Source organism: Balaenoptera borealis (genome assembly GCF_965194805.1).
Source record: "Balaenoptera borealis genome assembly, chromosome: 3".
NCBI lineage: Eukaryota > Metazoa > Chordata > Mammalia > Artiodactyla > Balaenopteridae > Balaenoptera > Balaenoptera borealis.
The window spans coordinates 133,478,046-133,496,047 of NC_138866.1; the positions used below are offsets into that span (position 1 = coordinate 133,478,046).

Consider the following 18,002-nt stretch of genomic DNA (forward strand, 5'->3'; position numbering starts at 1 on the left):
CTATGCCCACTTTCTGGAGAGTTTTTATCGTAAATGGTGTTGAATTTTGTCAAAAGCTTTTTCTGCTTCTATCGAGATGATCATATGGTTTTTATTCTTTAATTTGTTAATATGGTGTATCACATTGATTGATTTACGTATATTGAAGAATCTTTTTATTCCTGGGATAAATCTCACTTGATCATGGTGTATGATCCTTTTAATGTGTTGTTGGATTCTGTTTGCTAGTATTTTGTTGAGGATTTTTGCCTCTATGTTCATCAGCGATATTGGTCTGTAATTTTCTTTTTTTTGTGTTATTTGTGTGTGGTTTTGGTATCAGGGTGATGGTGGTCTTGTAGAACAAGTTTGGGAGTGTTCCTCCCTCTGCAATTTTTTGGAAGAGTTTGAGAAGGATAGGTGTTAGCTCTTCTCTAAATGTTTGATAGAATTCGCCTGTGAAGCCATCTGGTCCTGGACTTTTGTTGTTGGAAGGTTCTTAATTATGGTTTCAAATTCATTACTTGTGATTCATCTGTTTATATTTTCTAATTCTTACTTGTTCAGTCTTGGAAAGTTGTACCTTTCCAAGAATTTGTCCATTTCTTCCAGGTTGTCAACTACTGGCATGTAGTTGCTTGTAGTAGTCTCTTATGATCTTTTGTATTTCTGCAGTGTCAGTTATAATTTCTCCTTTTTCATTTCTAGTTTCATTGATTTGAGTCCTCTCCCTTTTTTTCTTGATGAGTCTGGCTAAATGTTTATCAATTTTGTTTATCTTCTCAAAGAAGCAACTTTTAGTTTTATTGATCTTTGCTATTGTTTTCATTTCTATTTCATTTATTTCTGCTCTGATCTTTATGATTTCTTTCCTTCTGCTAACTTTGAGTTTTCTTTGTTCTTCTTTCTCTAGTTGGTTTAGGTGTAAGGTTAGATGTTTATTTGAGATTTTTCTTGTTTCTTGAGGTGAGATTGAATTGCTATAAACTTCCCTCTTAAAACTGCTTTTGCTGCATCCCATAGGTTTTGGGTCATCGTGTTTTCATTGTCACTTGTTTCTATGGATTTTTAAATTTCCTCTTTGATTTCTTCAGTGATCTCTTGGTTATTTAGCAACACACTGTTTAACCTCCATGCGTTTGTGTTTTTTGCAGTTTTTTTTGTAATTGATTTCTAATCTCAGAGTTGTGGTCAGAAAAGATGCTTGATATGATTTCAGTTTTCTTAATTTTTCTGAGGCTTGATTCATGATGCTAGATGTGATCTATCCTGGAGAATGTTCCATGTGCACTTGAGAAGAAAGTGTATCCTGCCACTTTGGGTGAAATGTCTTATAAATATCAATTAAATCTATCTGGTCTATTGTGTCATTTAAAACTTGTGTTTCCTTATTTATTTTCTGTCTGGATGATCTGTCCATTGGTGTAAGTGTGTTGTTAACACCCCCCACTATTATTGTGTTACTGCTGAATTCCCCTTTTATGGCTGTTAGCATTTGCCTTATGTATTGAGGTACTCCTATGTTGGGTGCATAAATATTTATAATTGTTATATCTTCTTCTTGGATTGATCCCTTGATCATTATGTAGTGCCCTTCCTTATCTCTTGTAACATTCTTATTTTAAAGTCTATTTTATCTGATATGAGTATTGCTACTCCAGCTTTCTTTTGATTTCCATTTGCATGGAATATGTTTTTCCATCCCCTCACTTTCAGTCTGTATGTTTCCCTAGATGTGAAGTGGGTCTCTTGTAGACAGCATATATATGGGTCTTGTTTTTGTATCCATTCCACCAGTCTATTGGAGCATTTAATCCATTTACATTCAAGGTAATTATCAATATGTATGTTCCTATTACCATTTTGTTAATTGTTTTGGGTTTGTTTTTGTGGGTCTTTTTCTTCTCTTGTGTTTCGCAATTGTTGTAAAGCTGGTTTGGTGGTGCTGAATTCTCTTAGCTTTTGCTTGTCTGTGAAACTTTTGATTTCTCTGCCAAATCTGAATGAGATCCTTGCTGGGTAGAGTAATCTTGGTTGTAGGTTTTCCTTTTCAATACTTTAAATATATCCTGTCACTCTCTTCTGGCCTGCAAAGTTTCTGCTGAAAATTCTGCTGATAACCTTAGGGGAATTCCCTTGAACATTTTTTCCCCTTGCTGCTTTTATTTTTATTTTTTAGAGGTTAATGATTTTTATTTTTTATTTATTTTTGGCTGTGTTGGGTCTTCATTGCTGTGTGTGGGCTTTCTCTAGTTGTGGTGAGCAGGGGCTATTCTTCGTTGCTCTATGCGGGCCTTTCATTGGGGTGGCTTCTCTTGTTGTGGAGCATGGGCTCTAGGCACGTGGGCTTCAGTAGTTGTGGCATGCGGGCTCTGTAATTGTGGCTCACAGGCTCTAGAGCACAGGCTCAGTAGTTGTGGTGCACAGGCTTTGTTGCTCTGCAGCATGTGGGACTTGCCTGGACCAGGGATCGAACCCGTGTCCCCTGCATTGGCAGGCAGACTCTTAACCACTGCGCCACCAAAGAAGTCCCCCTTGCTGCTTTTAATATTTTTTCTTTGAATTTAATTTTTGTTAGTTTGAATAATATGTGTCTTGGTGTGTTTCTCCTAGGGTTTATCCTGTATGGGACTCTCTGCGCTTCCTGGATTTGGGTGGCTATTTCCTTTCCCATGTTAGGGAAGTTTTCGACTACGATATCTTCAAATATTTTCTCATACCCTTTTTCTTTCTTTTCTTCTTCTGGGACCCCTATAATTCGAATGTTGTGCATTTAACGTTGTCCCAGAGGTCTCTGAGACTGTCCTCAATTCTTTTCATTCTTTTTTCTTTATTCTGTTACTTGGCAGTTATTTCCACCATTCTATCTTCCAGCTCACTTATTCATTCTTCTACCTCAGTTATTCTATTATTGATTCCTTCTAGTGTATGTTTCATTTCAGTTATTGTGTTGTTCATCACTGTTTGTTTGTTCTTTAGTTCTTCTAGGTCTTTGTTAAACATTTCTTGTATTTTCTCAATCCATGCCTCCATTCTATTTCCGAGATTTTAGATCATCTTTACTATCATTACTCTGAATTCTTTTCCAGATAGGTTGCCTATTTCCTGTTCATTTATTTGGTCTTGTAAGTTTTTACCTTGCTCCTTCATCTGTAACATATTTTTTTGTTGTCTCATTTTTTGATGGGTGGGGCTGTGTTCCTGTCTGACTGGTTGTTTGGCCTGAGGCTTACAGCACTGGAGTTTGCAGGCAGTTGGGTAGAGCTGGGTCTTGGTGCTGAGATGAGGACCTCTGGGAGACCTCACTCTGATGAATATTCCTTGGGGCCTGAGGTTCTGTGTTAGTCCAGCGGTTTGGACTCAGTGCTCCCACCACAGGAGCTCAGGCCCAACCCCTGGCATGGTAGCTTGGGGGTTTCTTCTGTCCACTTAGGGGTTCAGGGTGCCCCACCAGTGCCTGTTAGGTACCCTAATTGTGAGGAGATGTGAACTCCATGTCCTCCTACTCCACCATCTTGACTCCACCCCTGCCTCTGGCTTATTTCATTTAGCATAATGTCCTCCAGTGCTGCAACATCTAATGTTGCAAATGAAGGATTTCCTTCTTTTTCTAAAAGCTGAATAATATCCCTTTGTATATATATACAATTTTTTCTTTATCCATTCATCTGTTGATAGACACTTAGGTTATTTCCATATCTAGGCTACTAGAAATGATGCTGCAGTGAACATGGTGGTGCAGATATCTCTTCAAGATATCGATTTTATTTTCTTTGGATATATACCCAGAAGTGGGATTGCTAGATCATATGGTAGTTCTCTTTTAAATTCTTTTTTGAGGAAACTCCATACTGTTTTCCATAATAGCTGTACCAATTTACATTCCCACCAAGAGTATATAAGTTTCTTTTATCCACATTCACACGAACACTTGTTATCTCTTGATTTTTTATAATAAATCCATTCTAAGAGGTGTGAGGTGATATCTCATTGTGGTTTTGATTTTCATTTCCTTGTGATTAGTGATGTTGAGCATCTTTTCATATACCTAATGGCTATTGTCTGTAGTGGTAGTAGTGTTGTTTATTTTTGCTTTCGTTGCCTGTGCTTTTGGTATCAAATCCAAAAATTCATCGCCAAGACCATTGCCAAAGAGTGTTCCCCTATGTTTTCTTCTAGGAGTTTTATAATTTCAGGGCTAACATTTAAGTCCTAAATCCACTTTGAGTTGATTTTTGTGTCCAGTGTAAAACAAGGGGCCAATTTTATTCTTTTGCATATGGATATTCAATTTTTCCAAGATCATTTATTGAAGAGACAATCCTTGCCCATTGTATATTCTTGGTGATTTTGTCAAAGATTAGTTGATCATCATATATGAGTGGGTTTATTTCTGGGCTCTCAATTCTGTCCCACAAGTCTGTCTGGTTTTGTTTTGTTTTTTTTCTGGAATCATACTGTTTTGATTTCTATATTTTTTTCAATATAGTTTGATATCAGGAAGTGTAATGCCTCCAGCTTTGTTCTTCTTGCTTGAGATTTCTTTAACTATTTGGGATCTTGTGGTTCCATACAAAATTAGGACTTTTTTTTCTCTTTCTGTGGAAAATACCACTGGAATTTTGATAGGGGTTGCATTGAATCTGTAGATTGCTATGAATATTTTAACAATATTAATTATTCCAATCCAGGAACATTGGATATCTTTCTATTTATTCCTGTCTTTTTCAGTTTCTTTAATCAATGTTCTATAGTTTTCAGTGTACAGATCTTTCATCTCTTTGGTTAAATTTATTTTTAAGTATTTTACTCTTTTAAATGCTATTGAATATGGAAATATTTTCTTAATTTCATTTTTAGATAGTCTGTTTTTGGTGTATAGAAACACAACTAACTTTTGTATGTTGATTTTGTATCCTGAAACTTAAATGAACTTGTTTATTAGTTTTAGCAGTTTGTGTGTGTGTGTGTGTGTGTGTAATCTTTAGGGTTTTCTATATATATAATCATGTTAGTTGCAAACAGAGGCCATCTTACTTCTTCCTTTCCTATTTGGATGCCTCTAATTTCTTTTTCTTGCCTAATTGCTCTGGCTAGGACTTCCAGTACTATGTTGAATAGTAGTGGTGATAGTAAGATACTTGTCTTGTTGAGTATGATGTTAGCTGTGGGCTTGTCATATATAACTTTTATTATGTTGAGAGCTTTGTTTTTTTAATCATGAAAGGTTGCTGAATTTTGTCACATGATTTTCCTGCATCTATTGAGATTACTATACGATATTTATCCTTCATTCTGTTAATGTGGTATATCACATTGATTTGCATATGTTGGACCATCCTTGCATCCCAGGGATAAATCCCATTTGATCATGGTATATGATCTTTTGAATTCGGTTGAATTTGGTTTGCCAGTATTTTGTTGAGGATTTTTACATCTATGTTCAGAGATATTGGCCTATAATTTTCTTTTCTTGCAGTGTCCTTGTCTGCCTTCAGTATCAGGGTAATACTGACCTTGTAAAATGAGTCTGGAAGAGTTCTCTCGTTTTCAATTTTTGGGAAAAGTTTGAGAAGGATCGGTATTAATTCATTAAATCTTTGGGAGAATTCACCAGTGAAGCCACCTGGTCCTGGACTTTTCTTTGTTGGGAGATTTTTGAGTACTGATTCAATCTCCTTACTTGTTATTGTCTGTTCAGATTTTCTATTTCTTCATGGTTCAGTCTTGGTAGATTGCATGTCTCTAGGAATTTACCCATTTCTTCTAGGTTACCCAATTTGTTGGGGGTATAATTGTTCATACTAGTCTCTCATGATCCTTTGTATTTCAGTGGTATCAGTTGTAATGTCTCCTCATTCATTTCTGATTTATTTGAGTCTTCTCTTTTTTTCCTTAGTATAGCTAAATGTTTGTCAATATTGTTTATTTTTTCAAAAAGCAAGCTCACTTTTGTTGATTTTTCTATTGTTTTTCTAGTCCGTTGTTTACTTCTGCTCTGACCTTTGTTATTTTGTTCTTTATGCTAACTTTGGTCTTATTATATTCTTTTTATTCTAGTTCCTTGAGGTGTAAAGTTAGATTATTTGAGATATTTCTTTTTCTTAATGTAGGTGTTTATCACTATAAACTTCCCCCTTAGAGCTGTGTTGCATCCCATAAGTTTTGATATGTTGTGTTTCCATTTTTTGTTTGTTTCAAGATATTTTTTTATTTCTCTTTTGATTTCTTCTTTGACCAGTGGTTGCTCAGGCATGTGTTGTTGAATTTTCACATATCTGTGAATTTTCCAGGTTTCCTTATCTTATTGATGTCTAGTTTCTTACTATTGTGGTTATAAAAAATACTTACTATAATTTCGATCTTTTAAATTTGTTATGACTTGTTTTGTGTCCTAACATATGATCTACCCTGGAGAATGTTTCATGTGCACTTAAGAATGTGTACTCTGCTGCTGTTGGATGGAACGTTTTGTATTTGTCTGTTAGGTAGATTTGATCTGAAGTGTAGTTCAAGTCTGATGTTTCTTTAATGATTTTCTGTCTGGGTGTTTTACCCATTGTTGCAATGGGGTATTGGAGTCCCCTACTATTATTGTATTGCTGTCTACTTCTCCTTTCAGATCTGTTAATATTTGCTTTATATATTTTGGTGCTCTGATATTGGGTTCATATATATTTCCACTTGTTATATCCTCTTAATGAATTCACCCCTTTGTCACTGTATAATGACCTTCTTTGTCTTTTGTTACAGTCTTCTTTGTCTTAAAGTCTGTTTTGTCTGCTATAAGTAAGTATAGCTACCCCTGCTCTTTTTTGGTTTCTATTGCCTAGAATACTTTTTTCCATCCCTTCACTTTCAGCATATGCGTGTCTTTAAAGCTGAAGTGAGTCTCTTGTAAGAGCATATAGTTGGGTCTTATTTTTTATTTATTCAGCCACTCATTGTTTTTTTTGATTGGAGAATTATATATATATATATATATATATATAATATATATATAACATATATATAAACATATATTTAAAGTATAGTTGATGTACAATATTATATAAGTTACAGGTGTACAATATAGTGATTCACAATTTTGAAGGTTATACTCCATTTATAGTTCTTATAAAATATTATATTTATATTTAAAGTAATTATTGATAGGTAAGGACTAACTATTGCCATCTTTTTCATTATTTTCTAGCTTTTTTGTCGTTCCTTCATTCTTTTCTTCCTCTCTTACTGTCTTCCTTTGTGATTTGGTGATTTTTTTTTTTTTTTTTTTTTTTTTTTTTTGCAGTGTTATGCTTGGATTTCTTTCTTTTTAACCTTTGTATCATCTACTACAGGTTTATTCTTTGTAGTTACCAGGAGGCTTACAGAAAACATCTTATAACAACCTATCTTAAGCTGATAAGAACACATATAAAAACTCTACCTACAGTGGGCCATGATGCAGACCATGGGCTCCCATCTGGGTCTCCTTTTTGCAGTCCCCAGGGTGGGGAAGGGAAGTCCTAGAGGTGCATGGCCCATGGGATGGTGTCAGGCCATCCCTGGCCTCCCAAACTGCAGCTCTGTGTCACCCCTTGAAGGTTTGCCTTTGCAGAATCACACAAGTGTGCCCAGCAAGGCACCTGTGCTGATATTTCTTCCCACTACTCACTTCTTCTGGGTCTTTTGTGGGTGCAGGGAAGGTGGGGGGGGGTCTATCCTGGAGTGGGGTGGCTTGAAAATGATGTTGTCATCCTCTGGATCTTTCTGGCCCCTAGGTCAGAGAAATGGGGGATTTCCAGCATTTTAAGACAGCAAACCCAAAGCATCTCCATGGCCATCCCTCTGCCTTCAGTTAACTCTGGGATTGTGAGCATTTCCTGGGTGCGAGTCTGGGAGCCAGCTATGCGCATGCTGTTGGGTTCACATGTTACTGTCTGTACATTGTTGATGCCCAATTTATCTGGCTCATGAATCTATTAAACATGAAAAAATAACCCATCTCTAAATATTAATACACTTCTTTTATATCTAACACATAACACCTGAGTATTGACAATTTTCCCCAATTAAACATTATTTAAAATTTTATTGAATCCCACTTATAAACAATTAAAATTGAAGTCTAAAATACAGACCACCTTCAGTGCTTTGAACATGCTAAGAAACAGTCGAGTGCTGTACTCACTATAAAACTGTGACCCAAATGCTACCTACTGCCTTAGATTCACATTTTTCTTCCTTGTTCTGCACTAACCGTCTTCTTATTCATATTCATAGTTCTTCCTATGGCTTCTGAGCCTTTCTAGGGTTGCAATGTATGAGCTCTGCACTCTAACATGGGAGAAGGGGGTTTCCCTACACCACCAAGTAATTCTCTGACACTAGCTGGAGGTCTTACAATTCAACTCAAATCTGACACTATCTACCCAGAGATAGCATCAGATTCCTACAAGACTGCCATCCACTTGCCCCTGACACACATTTCAGATGCCAATTGCAAGTCCAGGTCATCACCTGCGCTTTTAACCGACTGGATGTAGATTGGAGGTTCCAATGAGCCCCACCTTGGGTTCGACTGATTTGCTAGAGTGGCTCACAAAACTCAGAGAAGCATATTACTTACTAGGTTATCAGTTTATTATAAAAGTATGTAACTCAAGAACAGCCAGGTAGAAGAAATGTATAGGGCAAGGTACAGGGAAAGAGTGTGGAGCTTCCATGCCCTCTCTGGGTGCACCACCCTCCCCAAACCTCCATATGTTCACCAACCCAGAAGCTCTTCAACTCTGTCCTTTTGGGTTTTTATGGAGACTTCATTACAAAGGTATGATCGATTAAATCATTGGCCATTCCTGATTGATTCAAACTGTAGCCCGTCTCCCCTCCCTGGAGGTCAGGAGGTGGGACTGAAAATTCCAACTCTCTAATCACATGGATCACATGGTTGGTTCTCCTGGCAACCAGCCCTTACCCTTAGGTGCATCTAAAAGTCACTCATTAACATAAAAAAAGACACCTTTATCCCTCTTATCACATAGGAAATTCCAAGGGTTTTAGGAACTCTGCCAGAAACTGAGACAAAGATTAAATACATATTTCTTATTATAAATCACATCACAGGATGTTATTTCCAGACCCCAGTGAGAAAAGATCTCAGATGCTGATGATGCAGGACCTGGGCTGTGGATAATTCCCTTGGGCAGGGCTTCTGGCAGCTCCTCCCAAGGTGACTGCACAAGCTGCGTGAAGCCTTTGCTCACTGAAATCTGTAGGACATTTCAAGCTCAAGCTTTTCATGAAGCTTTGTGTTTTTTGTAGTCCACTTCCCAAAGTGAGGCATTCTTTAACTGCCATTTGTCCCACCCACAGGCTATGTTGACCTGTTCTGCTAGCATCATGAGAAACACATCTTGTTCACATCTTCCAGAAAGGACAACTTGAGGTTCCTTTCCAGGCAGAAGGGCGAGTGTGCAGGCCCCTCTCCTCTTGGATCTGCCCACCACTCACGGCAGACCCTGTTTCTAGCTGGTCATCAAGGGCAATAGTCATCTCCTTTCAAGATGACTTTTCCTGAGTTTGTGTTTTCCTCTTACACAGATTTAAAAAATGTTTTTTATTATTATTATTTTTTTTATTTTCAAAAACAACTTTATTCATGACACATATTAAAAAAAACCCTCCCACCCCCTGGAAATGAGCTAAAAAAATAAACAAAATCCACCTCCCACCTCCCTGTCCCCACTTCCTCCCATTCCCTCCAAATAAAAGGGAAAAAAAGGCAAAGGAAAACAAAACAAAAAACTGAAAAACAAAAAACACCCCAAAACCCCCCAAAACAAGGTAGTGCATTTCCCCAGGGGAAAGGGGAATTTACACTGGAGCCGCTGGGAGTGGATCAGAGATCTTCCAGCTACGGAAATCTGCAAAGAAAGACACTCAAAACAGAAAAAGAAACACAAAAGGAAACAAAATAGATCACCAGGCAATCTGGAGGGGCAGGGAGCCAGAAAAGAGGGGTGGGGTGGGTGGTAGACCTGGCAGGACAAGAACAGGCAGGAGGGGACTGTGAAAGCTAGGGAGAAGATGGAGGGAAGGTAACAGAACAGTTTGGTGTCCTTGCAGAGCCCTGGGTAAAAAAACTCCTCCTACCACCCATGCCCACTTACCCTTGAGCAGCCCACAAGGGGGCAAAGGGGGACAGGGAGACAGGGGGAGCAGCTTGCGTGGTTGAGATGTGTCCATGGCGAATTCCCAGAGTGAATGAGCAGCCCCCTGCCCCACTCCCTGGGCCTTCCCTTCCTCCCCAAAGCAGGTCCCTCCTCAGCAGTTAGTTATGGGATTCTCCCCCCTTCCACAGCATATCTCTTTTTAAAAAAAAATATGGAAAGAACATCAAGGTCATCTTCTGTTTTTTCTTTTTTTTTTTTTTAAATTCTTTTTTTTATCCTTCTTTCCTCTTTTTTTCCTCTCTCTCCTCCTAATACACACGGTTTTTAGCAAGGGGAATACCATGATGTCGCTCTAGCCCGGCCCCTGTAGACACGACCCCAGGGCCTGCTGTTAAAACCACTGTAGAATCGAGAGCGGGAACTGTTGTAGTTGGTGGTCTGGGCACGGTATCGGGCTCGCAGGAAACCTCTGGTCTGTTGTGCTGATGCCTGGTCTGTTGGTTCGTTTTGGGATCACCTTGATTTGTCTTCCTCTAAATAGGGACTCATCTAAGGCCAAGGAAGTCCTCACTGACTCTTTGTCTGAGAACTCTATACATGCAAACCCCTTGGGATGGCCACTAAATTTGTCACATAGTATAGTAGCACGGTTGACTGAACCACAACCATTAAAGTGTGCTTCCAGCTCTTCTGCTGTTGCACCAGAGTCCACATTGCCAACATAGATGGAACAGGCATCAGCCTCCATCTTCTCCTCAATGGACATGATCACTGGGCCAGCATTGCCTGGAGGTGGACTCATATTCATCTGCTTCTCTACATCGTTCTGTAGCTCCTTTAGCTTCTCAGCTTCTTCCTCCCTCTCCCTGACTCGAGATTTGATCGCTTCCAGCTCCGGGTCCTCAATGGCGCCCTCCCCCGGGTCACCCTCGACCAGCCCCGGCTCCTCCTCCTCTTGGCTGCCGGGGGCTTCCGAGCCAAGCCCAGGGCCCGGAGCTCCCGGGGGTTGGAGGGGTGGTGCACGGGGCCGGGGCGGCTTCTCTTCGGGCTCGGGCTCCGGCTCGGGCTCCAGCAGCAGCTCCTCAGGCTCCAGTTCCTCAGACTCCAAGCCGTTCCCGTAGTCCCGTGCGCCCCCCCGGGCCCCCTCCCCGGCCTCCACACCGGCCCCGGGCACAAGATGGTGCCGCCGCCCCGGCCCGGAGCCCCGACCGCCCGCAGACCCCGCTGCTGCTGCCGCCGCCGCCGCCACCGCCGCCGCCGTCATCGCCGCTCAAAAAAATGTTTTATAAGCTAATATTCTACACTTACTAGAAGGAGCCAATACCGGTTTATATAATACTTGTCTTTAAAAGTGATCACAAATTATACATATCTTTTAAATTACAGCTACAATTTACATGCTGTAAATAACTTCTCTTTTTTTGGTATTGTAACAGGGAAGAGCTAAATTGGACTCCATGTTGGATCTGTTTCTTTGACTTGAACCTTTGCTTTTCGTTGCTTTTGTTATTATAATCATACATAATGGCGTGCCTCAGGGAACCCTGCTGCCTCTGCCAGAATGTTAAACTAAAGTGCCTCTGTTCAGCTCACAGGGAGACAATCTGACCCTGCCCACCTGTGAATGGCTGCAAGAAAGAAGAAATTAACACATCCCCTCACTGAGGCTGGTCCTTCCAGGAGATGTTTTGCAAGACTGATGGCCCTTTTTACTTTACTTCCCCACTGCCTCTCCCTCTCTGATTCTATAAAAGAAACTGGCATCCAGACCCTGATAAGATGGTTTTTGGGGACCCTAGCCTGCCATCTACTCAGTCTATCGGCTTTCTGAATAAAGTCATTTTCTTTGCCTCAACACCTCGTCTCTGATTTACTACTGGACTGTCATGCGGCGAGCAGAGCAAGCTTGGACTCGGTAACAAATTTGGCTTAGCCAGCCAGGAGCCTTGTGTCTCATGGCTAGCTGGCCCCAGTCAAGGAATATTGGGGCAAGACCCTAGCAGCTGCCAGGTCCATTTGTCTTGAGGATCTTCCCTTCAAAGTTCCCTGAAGCGACACCAGCTACCCCAGCGCTTGGCAGTTGAAGCAAGGAACCAACAAACTTCTAGGAGTCGACGGACTCCATTTGATTTTGGACGGTAAGTCGCTCTGGCGTGCACACTGGAAACATATTCCCCCCTCAATTTGGACTTTTCCTTTACAGGACAAGCCAATTTGGTTGGGGTACCCTGTTGGAGAGGGGAATTGTTGTTGGACTCTACCTGATTTTGGGAACTGGTTCATTGGAAACTAGTTCGTTGGTTTTGGTCTTGGTCTTCTTTTGGTTTTGTGTGCATTGATGCTAGAATTTGTTTGTGCCTTTTGTGTTGGAATTTGTCTGCGTCTTTCGTGTTTTGGTGTTATCAAACTTATAAAAAAGGGAAATACTCCATCTATCCTGAAGGATAGCCCTTTGGGGCATATATTAGATAAATGGGCAAAACATAGCTATGAGCCTATGACTAAGAAAGACATGATATACTATTGTAATAGGGTGTGGACCCAATATATGTTAGGATCAGAAGAACGATGGGCCCCTGAATGGCTCACTCAATTATCATACGATCTGGCAGTTAGAAGTGTTTTGCAAAAGAGCAGGGAAAAGAGGTGAGATTCCATATGTAGAAGCATTTATACTATTGCATCAGGAGGAAGGAGTCAGAGGACTGCCACCTTATGGTACAATGGTCTGAAAGGAAACCCAAGGGAGAACCTGTTCTACAAGGGGAAGGGGGAGAAAATGAGAGTGGGGACATATTATTCCAGACCTTAAACACCCCCTCTGGCCCATCCAGCTCCCCCACTGGCCGAGCAGGCTGCATGCCCTGGCAGTTGCTCCAACTGCCCCACCCCATGCCGCCAACATATTCACCCCTTTCACTACCTCTTGTTTCCCCCACTCATGGGGAGCGAATAGAAGTTTCTATGGTAACCCCGGTGGCAGAGGGACCTGGTTTAGTATCACCATCTAAGGCCCGACAGGGCACCCAATTTGGACTGAGAGCAACTTCTGCAGCAGGGCAATTTCCCTTGTGCTGATATCCTGTAGGAGTCTGTAATGCAAATGGCCAGCCAGCTGGGCTCCTATGGATGCAGAATCCATTCTCGACTTAGGATTTGCTTAACTGGAAAAACCATAACCCTGCTTACTGAGAGGACCCACTCAATATGACTGAACTTTTCACCTCGATATTTGCCACTCACCATCCCACTTGGGCGGACATTCACATTCTTATGAATATAATGATTACTGAGGATGAAAGGAGGATAGTAGAGAGGAAGTGCACCAGCTCCATTTAATGGATCCAAATGGAACTCCAGAAGCAAATTTGGCAGTCCCTATTGCTGAGCCTAACTGGGATCCTAATAATGGGGGCATGCCACTTCTAGAACACTACAGGGGATGTGTCTTAGTGGGTCTTCAAAAGGGGGTACCTAGACAAAAGAGCTTAAACAATCTCTTATTCAGGAGATAAAACAAAAGCCAAATGAGGTTCTATCAGAGTTCCTGGAAAGGATTTATCAAGCTTATAAGCGCTACATGGATGCAGACCCTGAGACCCCTGAGAATGTAAGGATAGTATGACTTTCATTGGGCAAAGCACCCCAGATATAAGGAAAAAATTACAGAAGTTAGATGGTGTATTTGGAATGAACCCTTCTCAATTAGTAGATGTTGCTTTTAAAGTATTCAACAACAGGGAACAATGACAAAAGCAAGAAGATGCAAAACGGAATGCACCTTTTCTGGCAGCAGCATTGAATTCCCAGAAGGTGAGTAACCTAAAGGAAGGTAAGCCACCATTGGGGAAGGAGCAATGTGCTTACTGCAAGGAGGAAGGGCATTGGAAAAGAGAATGCCCTAGACAAAAGAATAATAGAAGGAAGACAGGAGCCTCTCATATGGTAGAAAGAGAGGAGCAATCTGATAATGAATGAAGAGGCCCAGGGACTCCCTTGGACCTGAGGCGTCTGATTCTAATTTCCCCACAAGACCCCTGGGTAACATTGACAGTGGGGAACAAGTTGATTGACTTTCTAATAGATATGGGTGCCACATATTCTGTGGTAAACACCAAGGTGGCACAGAAAACATCTCAGTCTATCTTGGTCATGGGAGTTTCTGGAGAAGTAGAGAACCGTTTGTTTCTGTAAGCTCTAGAATGCCAACTAGGGGACATAGCTTCTTATATATGCCAGAGTGTCCAATCCCCCTTCTGGGACAAGATCTCCTTTGTAAATTAAACACTCAAGTAACCTTTTCGCCATAACAGCTTGACATCAGGGTCCCACCGGAGTACACTTTAAGCCTACAAATGGTACTCATGGAAACCCCAGAGAAGGAGACAGAGCTTTTTCCCACAGAGGTCTACGAAAAGGTAAGGCTGGAAGTGTGGGCTGATGGCACTCCGGGGAAGGCCAAAAACACAAGACCAATACAAATCCCGTTAAAAAGGGATGCTGGGACACCTAATCTAAAACAATATCCTCTGAAACAAAAGGCTCAAAAGGGAATTCAGCCAATCCTGGAGAAGTTTTTGAAAATAGGACTGATTAGACCTTGCAGGTCCCCATATACCGCCCTTATCTTCCCGGTCAAAAAGCCAAACTCAGCAGAGTATCGCTTTGTCCAAGATTTGAGGGCTATTAATGAAGTAGTCCAAGACTTACATCCTGTGCTGCCTAATCCATACACTCTGCTCACAACTATTCTGGGAGAATATGGCTGGTTCTCAGTCCTGGACTTGAAAGATGCTTTTTTCTGCATTCTTATTGTAGAAGAATCACAGCAGCTATTTGCTGTTGAATGGCAAGACCCAGAAACGCAGGTAGTCCAACAGTATTGTTGGACAGTCCTGCCTCAAGGAGTTAAGAATTCCTCTACCTTGTTTGGGGAGACGTTGTCTAGAGACCTTAGAGACTTAATATTGGACGAAGGACTCTTGCTCCAATATGTGGACGACTTGCACATAGTGAGCCCTACATATGATAAATGTCTACAAAATACTATCAGAACCCTGAACTATTTGGCTAACTGTGGATATAAGGTCTCCCAGAAAAAGGCCCAGATATGCAAACAGCAAGTCACGTATCTGGGCTTTGTCCTCTCTCAAGGACAGCAGGATCTTTTGCCTGACAGAAAGCAGGAAATTGCAGGCTTAGGAGCACCCAAGACCCACAGACAACTGAGAGGCTTTCTGGGAATGGCAGGGTTCTGTCGGATTTGGATCCCAAGCAATGGGCTCATAGTAAAGCCTCTCTATGAGCCACTGAAGAGACATGATCTTGAGCCCCTTACTTGGACTAAAGAGTGCCAAACAGCCTTTGAAACGATAAAAACGATGTTAGTCTCAGCCCTGGCTTTGGGACAACCAGACTTAAAGAAACTTTTCAAACTGTATGTACATGAGAGACAAGGCATAAGCTTTGGGGTGTTAATTCAAACTCTGAGGAATATCCCCCGACCTGTTGCTTACTTCTCAAAACAACTAGAACAGACTGTTAAGGGGTGGCCTCCTGGCCTTCAAGCTGTAGCAGCTACTTGTGACAGAATTCAGGAAGCTGAGAAGCTTACCCTAGAGCAACCCACCACTGTGTATGTTCCTCACCATGTCCTTTCTTTGCTGGAACAGAAAGGGGCCTATTGGCTGACTTTTGGGAGAATGGGAAAGTACCAAGCCATTCTCCTGGACAATCCCAACGTAAGACTTCAAGTCACTTCAGCCCTAAATCCAGCCACATTGCTCCGGATTGATGCTGCACAATCCCCAGAGCATGACTGCCTACACGTCATTGAGCTAGTGTACTCTAGCAGACCAGACTTAATGGACCTACCCTTGGCTGAGCCAGATATGGAATTGTTCACCGATGGAAGCAGCTTCATGGACAAAGGTAGGCGACCTGACGGGTATATAACCACGTGCTGGGTGGTAACACTTAAAAGCATTGTTGAAGCAAAAGCCCTGCCCCCGGGGAGCTCAGCTCAGAAGGCAGAAATCATTGCTCTGACAAGAGCCCTGCTCCTCGCTTAAGGGAAGCGAGTAAATATATACAGACTCCCGCTACGCATTTTCTGTGGTGCATGCTCAGGGGGCGATCTGGAAAGGAAGGAGGCTTCTCACTTCAAACAATAAAGGCACAAAACATGCTTCTGAAATCCTGTCACTATTAGAAGCAGTCCATAATCCCTCACAAGTGGCCGTAATGCACTGCCCAGGCCACCAGAAGGGTGAGACTCACATAATAAAGGGCAACTGGTTAGCTGACCAAGCTGCAAAGAAAGCAGCAAAGGAAGGCAATTATCAAGCCATGATAGGGTCACTTCTTCCGCAGACTGACTTGTCAAAATATCAGCCAGTGTATGCAGAAAAGGACAAGGAGAGGGCCAAAGAGTGGGTTTTCACTCTTGACCGTAACTCACCTGGCTGGAAATGTAATGCACCAGGAACTGTTTTGATTCCTGAGGCCCTCTTGGACACTGTGCTGAAGCACATTCATGACAGTACCCATTATGGGAGAGATGCCACCTGCAATGGATTCAAAATTATATAATGGGAACTCACCTACAAAAGACCATCCAGCGAGTCACTCGGAATTGTATGATTTGTGCTAAAAATAACCCCAAAACTGTTGTCAGACCTCCCCAGATGGGGACCCAGCACAGAGGGACCTGCCTCACAGAGGACTGGCAAATAGACTTTACTCAAATACCTCAAATTCCGGGAAACTTCAGATACCTGTTGGTGTGTGTGAACACTTTTTCAGGATGGGTGGAAGCATATCCCACCCGGACAGAAAAAGCCTCCCAAGTGGTTAAAGTCCTCCTTAAGGAAATTATTCCCCAGTTTGGACTACCTAACACCCTCCAGAGTGATAATGGGCCTGCTTTTGTCTCTAGCATAACCCAATAAGTGGCTAAAGCACTGCAAATTAATTGGAAGTTACATTCATCCTGGAGACCACAATCAACAGGAAAATCTGAGAAAATGAATCATACGTTGAAAAGGAGCATTGCTGAAATATGTCAAGAGGCTAATATAACTTGGGATAAGGCCTTGCCAGTTACCCTGCTATGGATCAGAGTGGCTCCCAGAAGCAGGGTTAAATTAAGCCCCTATGAAATATTGTATGGTAGGCCATTCTAGGTGTCTGCCCAGGCAGGGGAATCTGTAAATGCTCTGAAAGACATAGCTGTTGCTAATTATGTTAAAGCTTTGGGCACTATACTAACCTCTGTTCATGAGTTTGCTTCCAGCAGGTCTGCCTATCCAACTGAGGTAGCTTTGCATTCTTTCTGACCCAGAGATCGAGTCCTCCTTAAAACCTGGAGACAACAAGGGCCTGAGCACTGTCTCCTTAAAACCTGGAGACAACAAGGGCCTGCCTGCAAGGTGGACAAGACCACATGTGGTATTACTCACCACGCATTCATCTGTCAAATTGGCTGGGATAAAACCTTGGATTCATCATACTTGGATTAAAGCTGCACCACCATCATCAAAAGACGACCCAACTCCTGAGAAGCTTGGAGAGCAGTGGGTTTGTGAACCCTTAGAAGACTTAAGGTTGCTCTTCAAAAAGGATAAGTGTTGAGATTGCAGTTTCCTTACAGATGGAGAAAGATGGGTCAATCTACTTGTTTAATCCTGTTCTACTGAACAGCACAGCATCAGGTCCAAATAATTGAGAATTGTACTATTTACTAAAAATTCTAAGAATTATCCCCTGCCCAATGCTGATCAATTCCATTCCACGATCACCCCTCACTGCCCCTACACAGCAGGAAGTAGCTAAGAGTGGTCGTCGCCCCTTATCCCACAAGATTGT

General features: G+C 41.7%; 1 long non-coding RNA gene and 1 pseudogene across 2 annotated transcripts; both read right to left on the reverse strand.

Annotated features, from left to right (window-relative positions):
• Positions 1 to 2,168: 2,168 nt before the first annotated feature.
• LOC309625541 (polyadenylate-binding protein 2 pseudogene) lies at positions 2,169 to 11,415 on the reverse strand (annotated as a pseudogene). The gene has a single exon. The product of its transcript is annotated as a polyadenylate-binding protein 2 pseudogene (transcript).
• On the reverse strand, positions 2,169 to 17,537 carry LOC309625548. Its single transcript, XR_014242587.1, has 2 exons — positions 16,597 to 17,537; positions 2,169 to 9,555 (listed from the first exon to the last, which is right to left on the reverse strand). It is a non-coding gene; the product is annotated as an uncharacterized lncRNA (long non-coding RNA).
• Between the last annotated feature and the right edge of the window lie 465 nt (positions 17,538 to 18,002).